This window comes from Schistocerca gregaria, chromosome 2 (assembly GCF_023897955.1).
Source record: "Schistocerca gregaria isolate iqSchGreg1 chromosome 2, iqSchGreg1.2, whole genome shotgun sequence".
Classification (NCBI taxonomy): Eukaryota; Metazoa; Arthropoda; class Insecta; order Orthoptera; family Acrididae; genus Schistocerca; species Schistocerca gregaria.
Genome location: NC_064921.1, coordinates 645,454,651 through 645,480,490, shown reverse-complemented (window position 1 = coordinate 645,480,490; position 25,840 = coordinate 645,454,651).

Here is a 25,840-nt window from a genome sequence, read left to right as displayed (position 1 = left end):
TCTGCACCACGCAATACTTACTGAAACTGACTTAGAAGTTATAGGAGAACAAAACAGTTTGAAAATTAAATGAAAAGGACACTTCCGTATTAATAACGGTGTTTGGACATGGCATCATAAAGGCCCCTATTGCAAGTGAGATAGTTCTAATGTATGTCATTATTATTAGTTTTAATCTCTTTCTAGCAGAACTGGGTTAGTTCCGCCATGTTGGATTTTCGAATTTCCCGCGAACGTCATCTTGCCTCCAATGGTTTCTCGCCAGTGCTATCTTCGATTTTTGAGTTGCTGGACTTCAGGACTGCAGTGCTGATGCCAACTGATGCGGGTTTCTTGAATGACGTGATAGAACTAGGACAGTCGTAGTAATTACATGTAAATCAGTGCATTTCTCAAGCTGACACCTTGATTATTGCTGTATCATTTCTATCAAATTGTTTTTCTCCGTAATGAACTGCCTATTATATCTTCAGCACTATGTGTCTCTGCTAATTTGCAGGTGACACATTCGAGATGATTCAGCTGGCCCTATCCATTCCCAAACACCACGAGCAAGATTTTCATATTCTCTCGCTCGCTATGCGCAAAACCGTCTGTCCTACAGAAATTATTGACAGGACCTTTTTGTAGGAAATGTAATGCAGTTAAATTCTACACTAGGATACATTTTAGCTAGGGGCTGTAGTTTTGGAATCATTTAAGAAAAACGTACAAAATAGAACTTCAAACACGGTTTCCTCGAGTAAACCGCAAATCTGGCCTCTATTGTCCAAACGGTTCTGTTCATTGTCTCTGTAGAACTACCGTTTTGCGCCTAGCGAGCGAGAAAATATGGAAGTTTAGCGAGCGGTATTTGTACTGTTTATGTGGAATGTATCCCAACAGACGTCTACCATCTCGGCAGTTATTTATCAGCTTCTTCAACCAGTTACGTGAAAGAGGCAGTGTAACACCTAGACAATGTAACAGAAAGAAACAAGTGACAACAGAATAGGGGGAAATTAATGTTCTCGTTGCTGTTGCAATTGACCCGTACGTTAGATATCGCGCAGTCACACGAGAAAGTGGCATGTGTCTTACGATTTCTCCAGCGGCACAGGTTCCATCTCTTTCCATTAAGAGCCGAATGGAAACGATTAAGAGAATCGTGTTAGTTCGGTACATGGCTTTAATACAGAATACTCTAGATGTATCACGTATGTTGTTTAGTGATGAAGCCACACTTACCAAACAGTGCAGGTAAACCGCGGAAACATCCACTATTGTTCTGTTGACAATACGCTTTCTAAGTATTGTTCCAATCCGTTTATTGGCTGACAATACGAGTCCCCGTCTATCAATACATTCTGTGATAACCGTGCGTCAGCAGCACTTTCCGTTTACACAATATTTGCGATGCAAGTTTTAAGTGATTCACCCTGTATTTAACAGATTATTTTTATGATATTATCTGTGTGATGATTAAATTCGATTTATAGAAATCTGTTTGTTAGTACCATGTGTAATGAATATGACTGCTTGGATAGAGTCGCTGTCACCCATCTCTTTTCAACTTCATATCTAACTACCTAGTTGTATGTTTCTCTGTTTGATGAACTGCTAAGTCCCACAGTAGACATGGATCACCCACGGATAAGGCAGCCTTGAAAGCCGCCTGTTGACAGCAGGTGAATTGTAAAGGGAGATCCACCCCAGGAGAAGGAAGCGTCATAATCACTCAACAGAGGGTAGTCTCTATGAGCCACGCCGCTTTGTCACTGTGGTGCCTGGCTGTCAAGTGTCGCTCGAGGTACTTAGAATTTCGAAAACTGTCCGGCATTGTGGGGGCGACATTGTAAAAAGCTCTGTTTAGGAATATTGTTGTGCATATGGCCATTTCAGAATAAAGTAGTCGATGAAGAAGTTTCCAGCATCGGTATGTCTATCAGGAAAACTTGCCGTGAGTACTGAGCCAACCATATCAACGATGAACCAGGTTGAAGATACCCGTTTGTTAAAATACCATGTCCTGTTGCGTGAAGAAGTCTGTCACTACCGGCTGCACATCCTCGTCCGGCAGTAATCGCCGACCGTTCAAGGCATTTTAAAGTACTGTGCCAGTGGGAGAGATCAGGACTGTAGGATGGGTGCTCCCAGTGCCTCTCACTTAAGTTGGCGTAACTTGCGCGTTACGACGTTTGCAATAGGTGGACGTATGTTATCAAGAAGAAGCAGGACCAGTCCACAACAGTGGTTTTCAACAGACGTGCTTACTACATACATAATCTTCATCATTGTCTATCGACAACCAAGAAAAGAATAATAGCACTTGGTCGTGTTTGAATGCATTTGGTAGTAATGTCGTCGTCATAGTCCACGTTACCGCGTTTCCTATGCGCGCGTCGGAAAGACACGAATGCCACATTAATTCCTTACCTACATGTCGGTGCTTATAAACGCGCGTTGGAGTTCAATTTCAATTCGAAGAATTTCTTTGCATTTTCTGCAGAGCTATGTAGAGTTACCATTAAAACATCACCTGGGTTATATGTAAGCATCGATGTTGAAAGACGCAGCAGTCTCACATCCTGAAAGTGTGATTCAGATGTTGTTCTGTGGTTTTCAATAACAGAAGATTTGATCAAATTTTCCTTTATGATGAATGGATCTTCTGTGCCCTGTATCATTGTCATCAGTCCCTTATGTAAATGCTGTGATGTTACACACCTCACAGTCCATCTTGGTGCATATACATGGCTTCTGTCCAATGGTTCTGCACTTTGGGGTAATGGAAACAAAGTGAGCCAGTTGGCCCACAAGTCTTTTAGCCATGGATCCACTACAGCATCCACACCCAAGTCATGTTGATCATATGCAAGTCTAAGATTCACTATATTCTTTCCGCCAAGCTGTAGCAAACGTCGATAAAGTTTCTTTGCAACAAAATTGAATTTGGCATATGAAGAATCACCTAAGCCCAAAACAGCAAATCTTACAGCCTGTAACGAATTTTTTGGGAGATTTTTTCTTAACAGAAATTTCCAAAATTGCTTCATATTATCAGGCTCTTCACCTTGCCCTGTTATTGAAAAAACAAAAACCACTAACCGTTCATATATAAGCTGACTGACAGGATAATCATCCATTGCTAGCACAGGATCCATGAAGTGATATCTCCGTGCTACGTTGCGATTCACTGAGGTACAAATTCAATTAAATCTCTCAGTTCATGTGGAGTCAGTCGTCTCTCGATCGGTCCAGCCGCAATATACCGCAATCGTGACAAAGCTTTACTAGCTCGAGTCAGCGTCTTGCAGTATAACTGAGATTCATGAAAACACAACGTAAAGCATAGTCAGCGAAGTAATTAGAAAGTCTGTGTTAATCTTAATGCATCCTTTTTATTACTTACGTATGGTGCACAACGAAAAAAGTCTAGTTAAAGGCAGAGCATGACATGTGATAGGAAGTTGTCAATAAAGCTTTAGACACAGTGTTTGATACACATCAGCTAACTTGATAATTACGTAAGCAGCGGGAACGTGGCTGACGGGAGAGCTGTTATTAATGAGAAGGTGCTGCCCCAGCTCGTGAACCGCCGGCTTAACGAAGCTGCCACCAGCAGGGCAGACAGCAGTTAGCTCTCCTTACAGGGAGCTCGCCTTGTTTCCTTACATCCACCGCCAATTTCCTTAGAAGATACGGCGAGGCACCGGTTGCTGGATACACACAGCTGTAGAAGACAGGTTAATACTTACCCCACCGCACACTCCTCAGATTTAGTGGATAGCCCTTCAAAAACTGAACACAGATCAAGCATGAAAACAGCAATAAGGTTTACTGAAGGAGGAAAAAAAGAAACAAAGTCGTAACAGTGAATAGTCCAAGCTCAAGATGTGCAACATAGAGCGAATACGAATAGCCACGGCGTCGTGGTTAAGTGATCACGCTGTTGGACAACAAAAAGGGAGACCCATGTTCAGGTCTCGCTCATGTCACAATTTTTTCCTTTTTTCCCACAAAATTACGAACTGTCAGTTCGGTCGTTGTCTTTTCGCTGTATTCAGATTTGTGTCTGTGTCGTGATGTAACGTCCGTTTGCAATACCAAAGTGTAAGGAAGGGACCTTCATGCGTATGAACCTTCTATTAGTCCCACAAAAGTACCACATGTTACAACTCTTGCGTTCCTTTTGCAAGTTTTGACTCTCGATTTCCTCTATTGTAACGTATTTCACCAGCGTTTATTTGTTGTTTTCATTTCTAGAGAGGTGTATGCGGTGCCTCGTCTGCTCTCGCTGTTTATCAGACAATTGCCGAGACTACGGAAGGAGAACAGACATGTCAATGACCGGAGACTTGATAATTTTCTGAAAAAATGGGGTACGAGGGCGAATTGAACAACGATCTCCCGCTTTGCGGTTCAACACCGAGATCATGCAGCCATGACACAACGATTTTTGCAGTTCACTGAATGTTGCACATCTTGAGCTTGGACCACTCACTATTCTCCTTCTTTTTTCACAGTTAAAGTACAACTTACTGTTTCCATGCTTGATCTGTGTTAACTTTTTGATGGACTATCAATTGGGCCATTTTACAACAAAATGTGAGGGGGGTGCGATGGGGAGATTTCCTTTTTAGGCTTGGACGAAATGGGCCTACTATCAATGAAATTTTTTGTAGTTGCATACTGATTGCTAGGGAAGCATACGACCTAAGAATTTTCGCACGACTGTAGTATATACTTAGGTACACTATATTACCAAAAAAATTGTTCAAATGGCTCTGAGCACTATGGGACTTAACTACTGTGGTCATCAGTCCCCTAGAACTCAGAACAACTTAAACCTAACTAACCTAAGGACATCACACCCATCCATGCCCGAGGCAGGATTCGAACCTGCGACCGTAGCAGTCGCACGGTTCCGGACTGCACGCCTAGAACCCCTAGACCACAGCAGCCGGCCACTATATTACCAGAAGTATCTGGACACCTGGCTGAATTACAAGTTCGTGGCACCTTCCACCGGTAATGCTGGAATTCAGTATGATGTTGGCCCACCCTTAGTCTTGATGACAGTTTCCACTCTCGCCGGCAAACATTCAGTCAGGTGCTGGAATGTTTCTTGGTAAATGACAGCCCGTTCTTCACAGAGTACTGCACTGATGAGAGGTATAGATGTCGGTCGGTGAGCCCTGGCACGAATTCAGCTTTCCAAAACATCCCAAAGGTGTTCTCTAAGTTTAAGGTCAGGACTCTGTGAGGGCCAGTCCATTACAGGGATGCTATTGTCATGTAACCACTCGTCCGCAGGCCCTGCATTATGAACAGGTGATCGATCGCCATCCCACAACTGCTCTTCAACAGTGGGAAGCTACAAAGTGCTTAAAACATCAATGTAGGCCTGTGCTGCGATAGTGCCATGCAAAACAACAGGGGGTGCAAGCCCTCTCCATGAAAAACACGACCACACCATAACACCACCGTCTCCGAGTTGGCAATATGCACGCTGGCAGAAGGCGTCCAGCGGGCACTCGACATACCCACACTCTGCCATCGGGTCGTCACACAGTGTACTGTGATTCGTCACTCCACACAATGTTTCTCCACAGTTCAATTGTCCAATGTTTACGCTCCTTACACGAATCAAGGCGTCGTTTGGCATTCACCAGCGTGTGGCTTATGAGAAGCCGCTCGACCATGAAATCCAGATTTTCTCACCTCCAGTCTGTCATAGAACTTACAGTGGATCCTAATGGAGCTTGGAATTCCTATGTGATGTTGTCGATAGATGTCTGCTTATTACACATTACGACCGTCTTCATCTGTTGGCAGTCTCTGTCACTCAACAGACAAGTTCGGCCTGTACGCTTTTGTGCTGCACGTGTCCCTTCACGTTCTCACCTCACTATGACATCGGAAACAAGGAACCAAGGCATGCTTAGAAGAGTCGAAAACTCGCGTACAGACGTATGACACAAGTAACACCCAATCACCTGACCACGTTCGACGTCCGTGAGAACCGGGAGCGACCCATTCTGCTCTCTCACGATATGTAATGAGTACTGAGGTCGCTGATGTAGAGTATCTGGCAGCACAATGCACGTAACATGAAAAACGTATGTTTTTGAGAGTGCACGGCTGCTTTTGACGGCACAGTGTATAACAAATATTGCTCTACTACGAGGCTTCATAAGAAACGCACTCCGCGAGTAGACGGTGAGCGCAGGCCCTCGGGCAGCGACTACTGTGCCCCCTCCATTGTCACAGGAAACAGAGTGGGGAGCAGTGTGCAGACTTGTGTAAACGATGAAAGCGATCCCGTCGGAAATGCTTCGAGAAACGTAGAATGTCTTTATATTCCCAGATATATTGCTCATAAATAACTTCGAGCTGCAGATCAGGGCGTATTGCTTACTGGCAGCTTTTACGTTACCCTAGACAGCTGCGCTACGAATCCTGATTTATTTCCCAACCTTACTCGCGCTCCCCCTGCATGTAAATAAACTTACGTTATTGAATGCTGCTAATAACGTCACATCCAGCTGTGTGTCTGTGATATCTACACTTTCATAAAGCTAAAGAATGTGAAACAAACTGTTTGCAAATATTTTGCAAGCTGGATCTGAATGTCATCTGCCGTAACCTTTGTGGGATGCATGACTGTCATCTTTAGTAAAGGCACCACGCGAAACTATTCTACCTGAAGTGGATCGGAACGTTCAGCCGCAATTTCGGAGGAATTGTTCTTTTATTAAACAGCCGCCCGTGAAAGAGCACAAGGAATTTGATAAAAGTAGTTCAATTTTATAGATGACCCGAATATCACACTCTTTTAATTTCCATGCCCCTTCTTCCTCATGTTCAGAGAGTTGCCGTTCACGTCTGTAAACTTTTTGGACACTCTCAGGACGTTCACGTTTTACGTATTTGTTTGCGTGGCAATAGATATGGTACCCCTGTAAACGGAAATTTCCGAAGGTGTCTACTGTCTTATAATATACTAAACAGATTGCGAACCCACCATTTTAGCTAAAAAATGGTAAGATTTGAAAATTTGAAACTTCTTTATTTAAATTTTTACTTAAACTGAATCTACATCTACATCCATACCCCGCAAGCCACCTGACGGTGTGTGGCGGAGGGTACCCTGAGTACCTCTATCGGTTCTCCCTTCTATTCCAGTCTCGTATTGTTCGTGGAAAGAAGGATTCTCGGTATGCTTCTGTGTGGGCTCTAATCTCTCTGATTTTATCCTCATGGTCTCTTCGCGAGATATACGTAGGAGGGAGCAATATACTGCTTGACTCTTCGGTGAAGGTATGTTCTCGAAACTTTAACAAAAGCCCGTACCGAGCTACTGAGCGTCTCTCCTGCAGAGTCTTCCACTGGAGTTTATCTATCATCTCCGTAACGCTTTCGCGATTACTAAATGATCCTGTAACGAAGCGCGCTGCTCTCCGTTGGATCTTCTCTATCTCTTCTATCAACCCTATCTGGTACGGATCCCACACTGTTGAGCAGTATTCAAGCAGTGGGCGAACAAGCGTACTGTAACCTACTTCCTTTGTTTTCGGATTGCATTTCCTTAGGATTCTTCCAATGAATCTCAGTCTGACACCTCCTTTACCGACGATCAACTTTATATGATCATTCCATTTTAAATCACTCCTAATGCGTACTCCCAGATAATTTATGGAATTAACAGCTTCCAGTTGCTGACCTGCTATTTTTTAGCTAAATGGTAAGGGATCTATCTTTCTATGTATTCGCAGCACATTACACTTGTCTACATTGAGATTCAATTGCCATTCCCTGCACCATGCGTCAATTCGCTGCAGATCCTCCTGCATTTCCGTACAATTTTTCATTGTTGCAACCTCTCGATACACCACAGCATCATCTGCAAAAAGCCTCAGTGAACTTCCGATGTCATCCACCAGGTCATTTATGTATATTGTGAATAGCAACGGTCCTATGACAGTCCCCTACGGCACACTGAATTAACTGCTTAATGCAACTGAACCTTCTAAAAGTGCTGAATGAAACTGAACGTACTGTCATTTTGCTTGTCTTTATCTTTCATTTCTGGCCTACGGAATTATTCCTGACAAATACAACTCAAACTTATTCATTTATTACCCACAATGTACAAGGATAACGCACTCTATTAATTAACGCAAAAGAATGGCCCTGAATTAGAAGAAATCCCAACAATAACTCATACATGTCATAAGTCACTTACCTCCAAGAAAGTCTTCATGACACGAACTACAGCAAATGTAGCAAGTATACAGCCAGTTAAATAAAAGATTGTAACTACTGTAGCCTCTAGCTACTAATAGGCATGTAGTTAACCAAGGAAAGATTTTGTTGCAGAGCAAACAATGTATTTAACAGGTTTTGCCTTAATAATGTAACATCCAGTTCCAAAAATTATACAGTCGTCCATGACATCCAGTTCCAAAAATTATGTAGTCGTCAATAATTCCATTACGCACATTTTGCAATCCATGTCTAACCAATATTAAATCTCCATGGCGGACACATGTACAGACCGTCCGCTCACGTTAAGACTGCTTGTAACCTCCATCACTACTGTTAGCTTCTAACTGTTGGTCCGACCAGCCACAGAGACTCTTATTAATGCAGTTTAAAGCGCTGCCAACATACAAATATATAAACAGTATACTTACATAGTCTCCCTGCTCCTCTCTAATAATTTTACAAAGTGTAATGGATAGTGGCAAATATTCATTTGTTAAGAAATTTTTTATATTCACAATATAAAATAGATTAGATGCATACTGTTAGTAATATACTGTTGCTCCATACAGCAAACATTGTCCTCACAGTCCCTAAAGACAGTCCTAATCATTAGTCAGAAGAGTAGACTATGACAGTTTGATGCACAAAGTGTGAGTAGTAAAAGAACATGCACACGTAAATAGTGGACCTCCATGCAGTCTTGAAAAAGTAGTGTTGTCCTCCCAACAAAAACACAGTGCTGACTCTTGAAATGATGCCCTGAAAAATTGTAATGGGCCACAACAGAGCAGACCCACAGCAGAGTCAGTCGAAGTCTTGAAGGTTATTGGTAGAATTGGAAGATCACCACAAAGGAGACCCACAGTATCTCTTGTAGAGATTATGGTAGTAATGGGCCACCCAAAGTGCAGACCTGCTGTGCTACTTGCAGAGATTACGGTAGTAATGGGCTGTCAAAGGTGGTGACCCCCTGTAGTTCTTGTAGAGATTGCCAGCAGCTATCCGTTGCGACTGTGCGGGTGCACAAACACAAATGGCTCAAATGGCTCTGAGCACTATGTGACGTAACATCTGAGGTCATCAGTCCCAAAGAACTTAGAACTACTTAAATCTAACTAACCTAAGGACATCACACACATCCATGTCCGAGGCAGGATTCGAACCTGCGACTGTGGCGGTCGCGCGGTTCCATACTGAAGTGCATAGAACCGCTCGGCCACACCGGCCGACTGCACCATCATAATTGAAGAGTCTTGAGAATAATGCAGCAAGTACATTAATCATTACTTGTACACTCATTTTTTGGCCATATCCTTAGAATCAGCAATACTGTTAACCAGTCTCTGGCTGTATTATCAACACACATGCAAGCACTAAACAGTCTTATAACCTCTGACATTTTATGCATATAGTATGACCTACAGAGAAATGTGTCCAGTTAAATGAATCAGTACTATTTAGCTAATTTGGAGAACTGATGTCTATACAACTACAATTTTACGACATAACAATACAGTTACAAAGGTAACGAAAACATCAGTACAGTAAAGAACATGATAATACAAACAACATTTGTAGTAACACAGGCTGTGCAAATGAACAGAAATAAGCATATATACGAGTATTACAGGAATTATGACGTAAGTAAATAAATGAAAAATTAGAATATCCTTAGAAACATTAACTTGACACATGAGCATTAAAATAAAATATTACAGAATAAATAATGTCTAAACATCTTCCCAAAGTAAAGAATAAAATAGGTTAGATTTGACGATAACAGTATTCCTCATCATAGTGAATGCAACTCAGTATCGGAAGGAAAAAAAAAATACTACCAAATTTATCTTATCAGGAAACGCACAGACAGGAAGAACACAGACACAGACACACAAGGGCACACATAAACATATAGTGGAATAACACAAAAGGAAAGGACAGGGCCTGTTTTCAGTGTAACATTTGGTACTGTAGTGCCAGTGGTGAGCATTGTATACCTTGTTTTCCAGTTTTCCTTTCAATAACATTCTGTATGCTTATCCCTCTGTAACTTCCAGCCAAAACTACTTCATTTTATTCTTGGAGATCTCCCTTAGTTCAACACTTGTTCCCAGAAAATTCCTATCCAAGCATGCTTTTTGTACTTATAACTTCACATATTTCTTACCTCATCATTCTTCTCCAAGAAAATCCTAACTAAACCTGTTATCACTATTCCCTATTTACATCTGTTCATTTCCTCTTTCAAAATAATTATTCTGCATTAGACAATACTCTCTGGCCAAACCTATTTCTTATAGCTGCTCAATGCATTTCTTCCCAACTCATAACAACAAATTTTCTTATATAGCTTACCCCCTCTTAAACTACCTTAAATCTATTGAGATCAAATACAGAAACTAAGAGAACGAGGCAATACAGCAACACAAAACGATTAGCATAAACAACAGTGACAAAATGCAAATCGGCAAAGCAAGCAGCAGCATATCTAAATCAGCAAAGAAAATGCAACATTACAACTAATATAAGGCAATATGCAGCAAACAAGAAAAATAAATCAGAGGTAAAATTGGCTTAACACAGTAATACAAAGTAAAATTCAGTAGGAAAATGCCTGACAAATAGCAGCAGCAAATGCAATAATTTATACCTAAATATGACAAAGCACTGGGAGAAAAAATATTACAGTAAAGAAAGCAATGCAGATACGGGAAATGTCACATCCTAAGGTCTATGTCACATCTTGATGTCTGTGTCACACTTTAACACGAAAGTGGCTACTACAAGAAATTATTCTACCAAAAAATTACCAAGTCCTTGAAAAGAAAATTATGTATGCAGTTTCTGTTACTAGTCACTTCTCCTTCTTATCGTTCTTTGCCTTCCACGTGCTCTTTTTTAAGAATGTGTAACAAAGAATTATTATTTAATAGATCTGTTGACAGAAAGTGTATCATTAGCATATGTATTAAGTTTTATTTTAAAAAACCAATGCTGCAGCGCAGCTAGAAACTAGATATCAGTTAAAGTAAGCAAATATGTACAAAGAAAAGCCCTATGGCATTTCATAAGTCAGTAAAAATTCTCTCAAATATCGTAGAAAGACACTTTTCATAACCAGGTGTGTAAACATAAGAATATTTCTCGTCACTTCATAAGCTTACTTTTCAGTAAGCAGCACAAAGTATGAGCTCTTAAGTGTAATAATATGCTTACAAGTAATAATGTGTCGTGTTTGCGGTACATGCTGCAAAGAACTGCCAATAGCGAGGTCAATGGCCTCTCTTTTGTATAGTTGTGCTAGTACTTGCGAGAGTGTGGTGTGCTACACAGCAGCTTAAGCGACACCATTAAATTTGAAAGGCAACACAACAATGGATTTTTCCAGGCGGCTAGCGTGCAGTCGGGCACAGCAAAGCGTTATGTCCAGGTCACATACTATTTCCAAAATATTTATGACAACAATTTCAGCTACAGTGACAGTTTCATACAAATAAAAAATTTCACAAGTTGCAAAATTACAGGAGATGTGTGTGGAAACGAAATCTCATCAATAATAGTGTCCAAAACTTTTCATCCGCATTGCGGTACTCACATTCACGTTTAGACTCACATTTCATAACTCTTGAAGTACAGTTCTTGGTTTACAACATTGTTTTCCACAAACCAGAGTCCCTAACTACTATTAATTATTCATCACGTCACTACACATATACGCATTCGTCGCTTCTTCTTCAATACTTCATCATAATAAACATGTAGTGTAATTATATTCCTCATATAGCATCGCTTTATTGATCATAAACATATCTCAACATCATAATACACATTGTCGCTGTAATAATATCATCATAACACATCAGTAAATCTCAACATCACCTTTGCTTCCTTCAGTAATATCAAAAGCCTAAAAAAAATCCTCTCTGCTCGTAGTGTCATCGACCGCAAAAGTACTACAAAAATCATGATCCCATACAAAATATATCACTTAAACCTCTTACAGTACCACAATGGTTTCGAAAATATATGTGAACAATTCACAAAATACAGATAAAGTACAATTTCTCAAGTGGAAAGTAATCGAACTATGTAATTGCGTTGACACATGTCACTGACGTGGTAAATATCCATTTCTCTCAATTAAGTGACCAGATAGCAGTGTAATTCTGTGTTAGAGAAATACGGTACCAATGTGAAAACGGTATAAGCAAATACCATATTAGCTAGGGCTCCTTACACTTTCCACGCGCATCGTACACAAAGAAGGCGTACGCCCCTGAGGGATAACGTAATTATACCTCAGATGTTACAGATTAAAACTGCGGAATGCGATGTATCACCGAAAACTTTCTTTGTATCGTTGTAATTCAAACAATGTGACTAAAAATGTTCCAAGTACAAAAGATAATCACTCAAATGCGTGTCATGTAGCGCTAAACTATAGTTCTCACTATAAACAAAATTGTCATTGCTTAACAGTAAAAATGTGCCAAGGGTCGTAGCTATCATCATTCAAAAGCAAAGTTCTCCAAAAATTCTGTACTTACCTTTGTCATATACAAAAGTAAAGTGCTATGCGTATAAATGTCGTAGTTATTACGATCATTGCCGTGACGTTGAAAGTACTATACTGTAATATATTGTTGTGTTATGAAAAATATCTGTCTCACTCTAGGTATGCCACAAAAGTTATTAACAAAACATGCTTTACCTTCCAGAAGAATGGAGAAAAACTGTACAGACTTAAAATAAATACAGCGTAAAAGCAATTAAAAAAATTATGTCACCCGTCTGTTGCGACGTAATATAATCGCGCCGCTGTCAAACAAAGTAAATAATCTGTCATCTGTGGCCTCTTATAATGTACTTTAAATAAAAAAATGTATTTTCAAGTAAACAAAAATGTTGCAGTAAAGCCTCATTAACAGTATATGTGCCGCTCACGCTGACACTGCTTCTAACCTCAATCACTGCTAATTATTAACTTCTAACTGCGAGTCCGACCAGCTACAGGGTCTCTTAGCTCGGGCACAGAACGTTGTCAGTGATATTAAAGCAGTCTGAAGTGCTGCCAAGTACAAACATATAAACAGGCTTCTTACAGATTCTTCGCACTCCGGATTGAAGTGTGCAGATATTGCCGGTGTTATACAACGATGACACATCATTGTTACTATTAGGTGGCGTCACTAACCCTTCACCCATCACGCAGTTGGATCTTCATGTTGTTGTGACTACACAGATCCCGTACAACTACAATGCTCGCGAGCACAAGCGTGAGCAGGCTCAAGTGCCCCCATGCAAACTCAGCGAGTTGTTAGCCAAACTCTAGTACAATGCTCTACTAAGGTGTTTTAGAAAAATCGAGGCTCACAGTTTCATCAGCCAGTTGAATACCAGACGACAGCGCCAGCGGACGAGCAGCGGCGTTAATGTGACCGGATTCAGGCAGACTAAAAGTCTGTCTTTACTCCTTTGAGTTCTGTCATTTCCCTATTCTAATCATCGCCCTACACTGCTATCAGGTTTCTGCGGAAAGAAATTATAATAATGGTAATCACAAGTGGTACACTCTTGCCGAATTATAATCAAGCTGTAGTGAAAGATTCGTGACACTATGATGCCCACTTTGCGATGTATACTTTTGTAGCCAATTCCAAAATTTACCTGAAGCGAGTCTCTAATGATTCTGTACTGTTGCAGAGCGAGAAGGAAATATCTCGTGGAGCTCACTTTCGCTCCTTGGTACTTCATCAATTGAAACCCTGGTGTTCGTACCTATGTTAAAACAATCACGGTTTCTGTAAAAAATAAAATCTGAATCTGTCAGCGGATCCTACAGTTTTTTCGGAAGTTTTTACCACCAAATATTTTTTTAAAAATTTTTATCTGTCTCTGAGCGGTCAATTCTTTTATATGTTAAGGGAGCGAATTTTCGGCTACTTTTATTAAAAATCAAATGTGCTTGTCAGAAAGTGACACTCACATAATGTGTTTGATGAAACCATGTAGTGTGTTTTTCATGCAAAAACGACGTCGAAGACTTATAAATAATTTCATTGGTAGAACTTCACAGTACGCAATATATCAGTAAGTAAATATCAGATTCATCACAATTTCTTGTTATTCTTCGCATAAGCCTTACCTCGAATTAACAATTATTTTTACTATTACTATTATGATAATAATTACTTTTTCACTTATTGTTGTTGGTTTTTGTTACTTAAAAAAAATGATTAACTGTAGCCGGTGGAGGCCTAGGAAAAAATATATAAAACGGGTCTCGAAGGCAGTACGGGTAGACTTCTAGTTCGCCGCGTTAACTTTCTCATAGCATAGTAAATTTTAATAAGAAGTATTTATTGTAAACATGGTTGTAATTGTTAAGGACTCAGTGCTCCGCAATATAGTTTTTGAATGCTAGTCTCTTTCAGACGTCTCCTCACGAAAATTTGGTTTTGTAAACGTGTGTCACCGCAATTGCACTGAGGGGAACACAAACACTCGAAACTAAGCACTCTTGCATTCCACCTCTGCAAGGCTTTCTTTTCTTTAGCTCATTTTTTGCTGCGCTATATTTTTATTTGCACTGCATTCGAGCAACACCGAGTAAATAAGTATGCCAAGGTACGTATGCAGACAGAATGTGGCACAATTTACATCAAAAATTGCTAACAATGTTCAAAATGAGGACAGAAATTTTTTATGTTGAGATGAAGCTATCACAAGAGTACATTTCTCAGCAACTTTTGGGTCCTTTACAATTATTTGTACTGTAGATGATACACTGGCCCTTTACATCACAACACAAGTGAATTAGCAGTCAAAGCAGTAAAGTAGGTTGCTAATCACTAAGTGCTGTTATTGTAAAATTCGGATCAATGTAGTCTGGCTATTTTAGTGCGATGAGCTACTCTTCTTCTACATCCCTACCCCTACCCCTTTTAGAGGTAGGTGGTTCTTACCCTTACAGTGGTTCTTTCCAGCAGTAAATGATATGTCTACCAAGTTTGGGTGAAATTAATCCAAAGGTTTACAAAGAGATGAGGAACATACATACATATACTTTTGTAACAAAAGACGTACGGATATCCTTAACACAATCCTTGAACGTATTCTCAGCTCGAATGCAACAAATTACATTGAAACGTAAAAGCTTCTGATCACGGATCAGCACGTATGAAGAAAGCGTCCATCGTGCAAAACACAGTTTCCCCTTTTCTCACATGATTTCCCGCGAACCAAGGATCCATGGGCGCAGGTACACACCATATTCCTACATTTACGAAAATGCTTCGACGTGGTACCCCACCGCGGACTGCTAACGAAGGTACTAGCATTTGTAACAGGTTCGCAGATTTGTTACTGAATCGAAGGCTTCTTAAGTAATAGAACCCAGTACGTTGCTTTAACGGCGAGTGTTCATGAGAGACAAGGGTACCGTCAGGAGTGCTCTGGGGATGTGTGATAGGACAGTTTTGGTTCTCTGTATACATAAACGATGTGACGCACGGTGTCACCAGCAATCTGCAGCAGTTTCCTGATGAAACTGTGATGTACGTAAACATGTCGTCTCGGAGATACTACAGGAGGACAGAAGATGATGTACAGGAAATTTCTAGTTGGTGCGATGGGTGGCAGCTAGCTCTAAACGTAGAGAAATGTATGTTAGTGTAGGTGATCCTGCAAACAGTCCTTTAACTTCAGAATATAGCGTTAGTGTTGTGTCTAGAAAACCCAGCGGCGTCGATTAAATATCTAGGCGTAATGCTTCAAAGCGATATGAAGGGGGAGGTGACCATGAGAAAAAGACTGAATAACCAACGAAAGGATAACGTTCTAGGAGTCGGGACATGGAATATCAGAAGCATGAATGTGATAGGGACGCTAGAAAATCTGAAACATTGTTGCAGGGAAAACGATTATTCGTCTTAGGTTTTTTGGGAGAATTTTAGGAAAGTGTGGTTCATTTGTAAAGGGGACTGCGTACATAGCAATAGTGCGACCGTTCTGTAATTCTACTCGAGTGTTCGGTGTCCCAATCAGGCCGTATTAAAGGATGACACCAAAGAAATTCAGAGGCGGGCTGCTGGATTTGTTACCGGTGCGTTCTATCAAGTAGTACGGAAACGTCACGGGAACTCAAGTGGGAATCCTTGGAGGGAAGGTGACGCTCTTTTCGGGGAACGCATCGAGAAAATTTAGAGAACCAGAACTTAAAGCAGAATGTAGAACCATTCTACTACTGCCACCATACATTTCGCGTAATGGCCATGAAGATAAGAGAAGTTAGGGCTTGTACTGAGGCGTGTAGGCAGTCGTTTTTCCCTCGCTTTATTTCCGAGTCAAACAGGAAGGTAGACGAGTAGTAGCGGTATACGTACCCTCTGCTACGCACCACAGGATGGCTTGCGGAGTATTTTCAGCTGGTTTCTGGAGGTTGAAGGGACCGCATGACAAAGGCAATCGGTTCCTGCAGAATATGTACACTACTGGCCATTAAATTTGCTACACCACGAAGACGACGTGCTACAGACGCGAAATTTAACCAACAGGAAGAAGATGCTGTGATATGCAAATGATTAGCTTTTCACAGCATTCACACAAAGTGGCGACACCTACAACGTGCTACCGGCCGGTGTGGATGAGCGATACTAAGCGCTTCAGTCTGGAACCGCGTGACCGCTACGGTCGCAGGTTCGAATCCTGCCTCGGGCATGGATGTGTGTGATGTCTTTTGGTTAGTTAGGTTTAAGTAGTTCTACGTTCTAGGGGACTGATGACCACAGAAGTTAAGTCCCATAGTGCTCAGAGCCATTTGAACCATTTTTGAACCTACAACGTGCTGACATGAGGAAAGTTTCCAACCAATTTCTCATACACAAACAGCAGTTGACCGCCATCGCCTGGTGAAGCGTTGCTGTGATGCCTCGCGTAAGGAGGAGAAATGCGTACCATCATGTTTCCGACTTTCATAAAGTTCGTATTGTAGCCTATCGCGATTGCGGTTTATCGTATCGCGACATTGCTGCTCGCGTTGGTCGAGATCCAATGACTGTTAGCACAATATGGAATCGGTGGTTTCAGGAGGGTAATACAGAGCGCCATGCTGGATCCCAAAGGCCTCGTATCACTAGCAGTCGAGATGACAGGCATCTTATCCACATGGCTGTAACGGATCGTGCAGCCACGTCTCGATCCCTGAGTCAACAGATGGGGATGTTTGCAAGACAACAACCATCTGCACGAACAGTTCGGTTGCAGCAGCAAGGACTATCAGCTCGGAGACCATGGCTGCAGTTACCCTTGACGTTGCATCACAGACAGGAGCGCCTGCGATGGTGTACTCAACGACGAAACTGGGTGCACGAAGGGCAAAAAGTCGTTTATTCGGATGAATCCAGGATCTATTTACAGCATCATGATGGTCGCATCCGTGTCTGGCGACATCGTGGTGAACGTACATTGGAAGCGCGTATACGCCATCGCCATACAGGCATATCACCCAGCGTGATGTTATGGTCTGCCATTGGTTACACGTCTCGGTCACCTCTTGTTCGCATTGACGGCACTTTCAACAGTGGACGTTACATTTTAGATGTGTTACTACCCGTGGCTCTACCCTTTATTCGACCCTACATTTGAGCAGGATAATGCACGACCGCGTATTGCAGGTCCTGTAAGGGCCTTACTGGATACAGAAAATGTTCGACTGCTTGCCTGGCCAGCACATTCTCCAGATCTCTCACCAACTGAAAGCGTCACAATACGCCAGTCACTACTCTTGATGAACTGTGGTATCGTGTTGAAACTGTATGGGCAGCTGTGCCTCTACACGCCATTCAATCTCTGTTTTATTCAATGCCCAGGCGTATCAAGGTCGTTATTACGGTCAGAGGTCGTTGTTCTGGGTACTGATTTCTTAGGATCTATGCACCCAAATTGCGTGAAAATGTAATCACATGTCAGTTCTAGTATAATATATTTATCCAATGAATACCCGTTTACCATCTGCATTTCTTCTTGGTGTAGCAGTTTTAATGGCCAGTAGTGTATACACCAAATGGCATCAGATGTTTTGGGTTTTCCATAGAAACGCAACAAGTAAGGTATAATGACCCACTGTATTATCAACCCTGAGAAGCTCCGACACCACGATGGAAACAGACGGGGAAACATCAGTGCAGTACCTACTCAGAACTTAGTTGCCGGACGACACAACAATAGAAGACAAAGAGTTTAGAGCAACTTCGCTCTGAATTACTGGAGCATCATGTGAATAACAGTGATGTGATTCCATTTTCCCTGGAGGATGTGAGACTGGCAATAATGAAGTTAAAGGAAAAGAAAACACCAAGACCTTAGGTAAGAGTGGCAGAAGTATAGCATCACCTATTGGTCCAAATTGTGCCATTTATATAACAGTGTTATTAAACGAATGTCTTTTGTAGGGTCGGGTACCCAGAATCTGAAAAATCACGAATATCATTATACTAAGAAATGGGAAGATGAAAACCCAAGAGAACTAAAAAATTCCAGACCGATTTCCTTGGTAATTGCCCTAGTCAAAGTACAGGAAAACGTTATGTGCCGTCGCCTGAGGGACCACAGACATTAGCAGGCAGGAAATGGAAATCCACTGAGGAAGCGATTAATCTCAGACGACAAGTATGTTAGAGGCAAAAGATTTACATTGCAGGATTGTTTAATAGTTTGTGGTGGCCTGCTCTGTTCAAAAGACTGAAATAGGTGGACTGTCAAAGATAACAGTCTGCGTGATTATTGCACAAGCAGGCAGGTAAAATTAGAATGTTCTGGGAAGAAAATTGTGAAAGACATCGCCAAAGGCTGCCCACAGGGCTCTGTTTGTGGTCAAGAGTTCTGTGGTATTGGCGTACAGTCAATACGGAACCAGGTTCAGAGTATAACAAACACTAGAGGCTGCATCGACTACGCAGACAAACTGCTAATTATGATATCTGCTAACACAAGGGCTACATTATAAGAAAGCAATATGGTACTTCTTGAAAGACAAAGTGACTGTTGCGGAGAAAACAAACTAACGATATGAGTGCACAAAACAGTCTATATGTTATTGAAAGGAACATTCTCACAACTCCCTCAATCAGAACAAATGACCAACCTTGAATGTATGTAGGTACCTTAGAATTAACATCGCTGAAAAGCAAAACTTTCATGCTCATGCAGAAATCTTCTGCCGGAGAGGCATTAAAATCCTAAATAAAATAGCAACTATTAGTTGAAGAAGTTTTCAGCTGCCGCAAAGAGCAATAAGAACGTACTACAGCGCAACGTTACTCCCCATTGTGCGCTACGGATTGAGCGTTTAGGTTCATAAAGCCAGAAAGGTAAGGATAGCACAGACTCCACCGAGACCACAGAGAAGTGTACTCCTGTGCCTGACTGGTGCATGTAGAGCAACACCAACTGAGGCGCTGTCGGTGACACTAGGCTTGCTACCTCTACACCTAGTAGTAAGAAAGAGAAATGGACAATATTAGCTCAAAAAGAACGAATATGATCAGGTAAAGAAGATACGGGCACAAGAGCCATATAGAATTAGGAAACAAAACCATGCATTGATAGAGAATAGCAAGAAATCTGGCAAGTGACAGAAGAAGCTACTAGTTCCTTCTTAACATAAAATAAAGAACAAGAATGAAATACTTCCTTCAGACCAAGGCAGCTACACAATACCCGTCGGGACGTGGTCCATATTCCATTTACCTGATAAAATCTGCAGAGCACCACAGACGCTTGTGAATGAGGAGAAATCTGTACCCCAGATTACAATGTCTGGGACTCTGTCATTAGATAATATGTTACAGAACAGAACAGGAACGCATCTGGAAATGCAACAGTCTTTAGTATAATAAGGAATGAGGAACTGTGGCATAAGCTGAACTCCCTCATAGCTAAGATATCAGCTTATGAACTGCAAGCCTACACGGCTAAGGGACACGGCCAAAAAGAAGTCCTACATCATGATAACGAGACGCTTCACGGCAGAACACTCACTTACAACAACCTGCTGCAAGCAATGGGGAGACGAGCCTCGGGGAGGACCAGGAAGGACTTCCTGAGACCCTGACAACCATCTTCTAATATCTATACCTTGGATGGCACAGCAGCACAGCCCCTGTGAATTCTGAGTTGCATCTGAGTGCGCCAGGGGCTAACTATCTAGACAAAGAAAATATCTACTTTGGTTCTAATACCATGTGCAGTAGCGTAGCGTAGTGTAGTGTTGTGCAGTGTAGTGCTGTATAGCACAGCGTTGTAGTAGTGTAGTTCAATATTATAATTTAAGAATTTGGGGTCTACCAATGCTGCATAGTGTAATAGATTAGTAGTGTATGCTTCTGGATTCATGATGAACAAATATCTGTGCACCAGATGGCCAAGTGGTGGTATGCAGACCTTTTCCTTTTAATTACTATTACTATTATTTTTTGTTTTAATGTAGTCATTCTACGTAGATTTTTAGTCCCTTGAATGGCATAATGCTTGAAATTGTGCTTTATTCGTGCCAAGTCATGTGTAACAGCCAGTCTGTTCTTTTATACAGATAACAGAAGAATACAGCAAATAAAAAATAATAATATGTTTGTATATGAAGTAGTTGTAGAACACTGTAATACGACCTCTAGCCTTGGTAGCAGCCTCCAAGTTTCTCCACATGAAGCCAATCAGTGATGATTCAATCACGTGGAGCTGTCAAACGGCGGGTGTTTTCATTGTTAGGTTGCAAACGGTTCCAGTCTTTTCTTTGCGATTAAGAACGGGTGATTTAGTAGGCCAGTAATGGCACGATAAGGTGCCAATATGTTCGTCAAACCAAAAGTATGTATAAGGCCCAGTGAACAGCCGTTGTCAGCTTGTAAAACTGAAGTGTCCACAGCATAGTCACCTTAAAGATGTAGAACAAAGAGCACACCCGATCACCGAGAATGTTGAATCAAACATCTGGTACATGTGTATTGTAACAGTAATGAGTTCACGCTAGTCGAAAACACCCCCAAATATCGCAGAACCGTATGAGCCTAACCCACATCCTCCTCAAACTGCGATGTCAGGGCCGCTGTGGACAATAGGTGCATCTAATCCACTGTACCATTTGGAAAGAAGCAAAATCGAGACTCTTCTTACTATATAACATTCCTCCTGTCAGCTACAGATACGCCTCCGTGTTATTTGGCTCTCTGTAGAACTGTACCTCTATCCGCTGCTGTAAACAATGCCCTTTTCCGGTGTGCGTGACTCGAAATATCCGCTGGCAGCAGCTTCCTTCTTGAAATGTGCTCGGAAAATGGTTGAGATGTGTCTGTAAATACTTACCACTTCACTCTCATGACTTGTCAGGGTCGGAATGTCACCAGTGCTACACCATCCACAACGATCAAATACGAGTAGTACGCTCGTTAAGGCGGTGAGCAGTATTTCATCTGGTGAGCGTACATATGGGGCTAGAAAAACAAAGAGTTACGACAAGTGTTAATGGGGGCTTTCAGTCCTTTCTAAATCGCAGCGCAGCGGTTTCTTCTCAGCGAAACATTTTTTACTGTAATCTATTAACCTATAAGCCAGGTAAGTCAAGACGGTGAGGACTTTTAACCTAAAAAGGAAATTTTGAAACTTCCTGATTCTCGTTCAGGAATGCTCGACGTTCAAGGTATGCAGAAGAACTGCTATGCGGTTTAGAAGGTAAGGGAGAGATACTGTCTGAAGTAAGGCACGGACGGCCTCTCAGTTGTGCCTGCACACTTCAGTCGCTAGAGTATTTGATAAGGTTCTGATTTCGACTCCATGTTCGGAATACACTTCAATATGCCAGAAATCTACAAATCGGCGCACATTCCAGTGCAGATTAAAATTTCGTTTTGGATCTGACCTTCCTTTGTCTTACCACTTACTTTACGTATTGCCCACAAAGTGTTCAATGATCAAGTGAAAACGAGTAGAAAATCTTCGAGTTAATACGGCAAATTTTGTAACAGATTGTGAATTTATATCTTCCTGTTGTCATCTTCAGTCCTGAGACTGGTTTGTTGCAGCTCTCCAAGCTATTCTATCCCTCTTCATCTCCGAATAACTACTGCAACTGACATCCTTCTAGGTATGCTTACTATATTCATCTCTTGGTATTCCTCTACGATTTCCACAGCCCCCCGCCCCTCCCGCCCCCCCCCCCCCCCCGCCACCCCCTCCAGCAAACTTCGCTCCAGTACTACAGTGGCGATCCCTTGAGGCCTCAAGCTCAGAATGTGTCCTATCAACGATCCTTTCTGCTAGTCATGTTATGCGACAAATTTCTCCTCTCTCCATTTCTGTTCTGTACTTTCTCATTAGTTATGTGATCTACCCATGTAACCTTCCACATTCTTCATTTCAAAAGTTTCTATTCTTTTCTTGTCTAAGCTGTTTATCCTCCATGTTCCACTTCCATACTTGGCTACGCTCCGTAGAAGTACGTTCAGAAAAGACTTCATAACACTGAAGCCTATATTCAGTGTTAACAAGCTTCTCTTTTTCAGAAATGCTTTTCTGGCCATTACAACTATAAATATTTTATCTTCTCTACTTCGGCCATCAGTCATTTAGCGTCCAAGTAGCAAAACTCATCTACTAGTTTCCGGTTCTCGTTTCCTAATCTAAGTACCTCAGCATCAACAGATTTAATTAGGCTACATTCCATTATTCTTGTTTTGCTTTTGTTAATGTTCATCTTTTATCCTTCCTACAAGACCCCGTCCATTTAGTTCAACCGCTCTTCCAAGTCCTTTGCTGTCTCCGAGAGAATACCACTGCCATCGGTAAACTTCGCAGTTCTTATTTCGTCTTCCAGGACTTTAATTCCCACTCAAAATTTTTCTTCGGTTTCCTTTACTGCTTGCTCAATGTAAAGATTGAATAACTTCGACGACAGGCAACAGCCATGTATCACTCGCTTCTCAATAACTGCTTCTCTTTAATGCCCCTTGGCTCTTATAATTGCCATCCGGTTTCTGTATAAAATGTAAACAGCCTTCCTCCCCCTGTATTGTACCCCTGCTACCCTCAGAATTTCATGGATAGTACTCCATTCAACACTATTAAAAGCTTTCTCTAAGTCTTCACTTGCTATAAGCGTAGGTAAGTCTTTTCCTGACGTATCTTTTAAGATATTTCGCAGGCTCAGTACTGCCTAGCGTGTTCCTACATATCTCGAGAATCAAAACTGATCTTCCACGAGGTCAGCTTCCAAAAGTTTGTCCACTCTTCTTTACAGGATTCGTGTTGGCATTTTGCTACAATGATTTATTAAACTGATAGTTCAAAAATATTCACACCTATCAGCATCTGCTTTCTTCGGAATTGGTATTATTATATTTTTCTTGTAATCTGAGGGCATTTCGATCGTTTCATACATCTTGATGCCAGATGGAAGAGTTTTGTCGTGGCTGTCTCTCCCAAGCCTGTCAGTAGTTCTGAGGGAATATCGTCTGATTATGAAATGTTCTCGTGTGATCAGCCGAATGGTGGCATCGTCTTGTGCAATGTTTCGATGAGCTTCGTACCCATCATCTTCAAGCAAAATAATTGAAGATTATGGGTACGAAATTCGTCAAAACGTTGCCTCAGGATGACGCTACCATTCGGCTGACCACCCGAGAAGACTTCATCGTTGAAATACGCCGGGAAAGCCAGCTCCCGGGTCCTTGTTTCGACTTAGGTCTCCTATTTTTTGACATACAGCGGCTGATTCTTATTAACGTTGCAAAACGCTCGAGCGACATAGACGCCGCTGCGGCAAGCAGCTTAATATAAGACACACGGGATCGCAAATGTCGGGAAATACCCCACAAGTGGATGTCAAATTCTTAATATGTGATGTCACCGGATGACGTATCTCACGGCACGTGCAGCGGTTGGGCTTGTCGATCCTTCACTTGCCGACAGGAGGCAGTGAGTGCTACACATTGCCGCCAAACGCTGCAAATTTCGAACCCCTATGTAATTGTGGTCCGCAGTAAACGGAGAAACAAAATTACTGTCCTCACGTAACGAAGCAAAACCTTTCCTCTTTTTCCTCAAGTATTATTTAGTAAAGAATAAAAATGTTGGAATGTGTGTGAAATCTTTATGGGACTTAACTGCTAAGGTCATCAGGCCCTAAGCTTACACACTACTTAACCTAAATTATCCTAAGGACCAACACACATGCCCATGCCCGAGGGAGGACTCGAACCTCCACCGGGACCAGCCGCACAATCCATGACTGCAGCGCCCGAGACCGCTCGGCCAATCACGCGCGGCAGTAAAGAATACGTACGTCATTTACTGGTAATACCGAAATTCTAAAGATTGTACTCATTTACTTGTGACGCAGTTTCGTGGGTTTTTGTTGTGCTGTAATTTGCAAGAAACCAGTGGAGACCGCGAGACGGCAAATAAAATAATAAATCTCACTCCAGTATTAACATTTAACTGTATAACGTAATGAAAAAATACTGCCTGGCAAACCCTAGACACGAACTCAGAGCCCCACGCATTCAAGTTGTGCACGTGGACTCGGAGCCACACCGACGTTAATGCTTGACTTACGAAATCGTGAATTATCAGGATCAGGGAAATGGGATGGAACGACCAGGCCCCTATAACTAACATCATATATCCTTCGACAACAGCATTTATTTATATGTTTTTGATAACAACAGGTCCCCTTCGAAAAACAGGTAGGAAAACTGAAGATAATTTGCTTTTACTAAGATAATGGTGCTGAAAATAGTGAATGAGATAGCCGTTTAATTACAATAACAAGCAAATTCAAGAAATAAGACCCTAACAACATTGGGCCCCTAAAAATTTTTGAATTATTCAATTCTAAATAAAACAACCTATTATAATAATTAAAACAATTCTAGATAAATTTCTTCAAGATATTAGGCTGCCCCCCTAAATGTTTGTACCAAAATATTTACCATAACTTAGAACAATATGTATTAAATACTGAAGGGAAAACTTCTTGCGCGAAGCCAGTTAATCAAAGGCCTCGTGGTCGACAGCAAAATTTCATTTACACCGCAAGTCAGATAACATAAGATACTCCGCTTAAATCATACAGCCAGGATACGCGACCGCTAACAAACCGCAAGCGACGCTAGGAACTGCTCGAGAACCATGCACACGGGCGCAAGAAAGCTTGGCCCACGTGCCAATAAGCCGCCGACACGAAAAACTCTCCGAGCAACTCAGTACGTGCTGTTAACAAACAAGAGAGGAATGTGGCTGACTTGTACTACAAGTAAAATTATGGGTTAACCATGATTGCACCTATGAAGTGTTTCCAATAAGTTAATACGTCCTAGGAAATAATCTTGGCTAACACAGGACTACAGGAAGGAAGTTGTAATTTCTTTCAGGAAGGAATGTAATAAACTCGCAAGGGTCTTATCATGCTTCCAATATGCTTCAAAGGACTGGATAACAGTAATATCAGAGAGCCCATCAGTTTCTAAAACATTATGAAAATAACTGCCAACACTTACTAACATCTGATTCTCTTGCATAGAGGTTTTAAAACAAACAC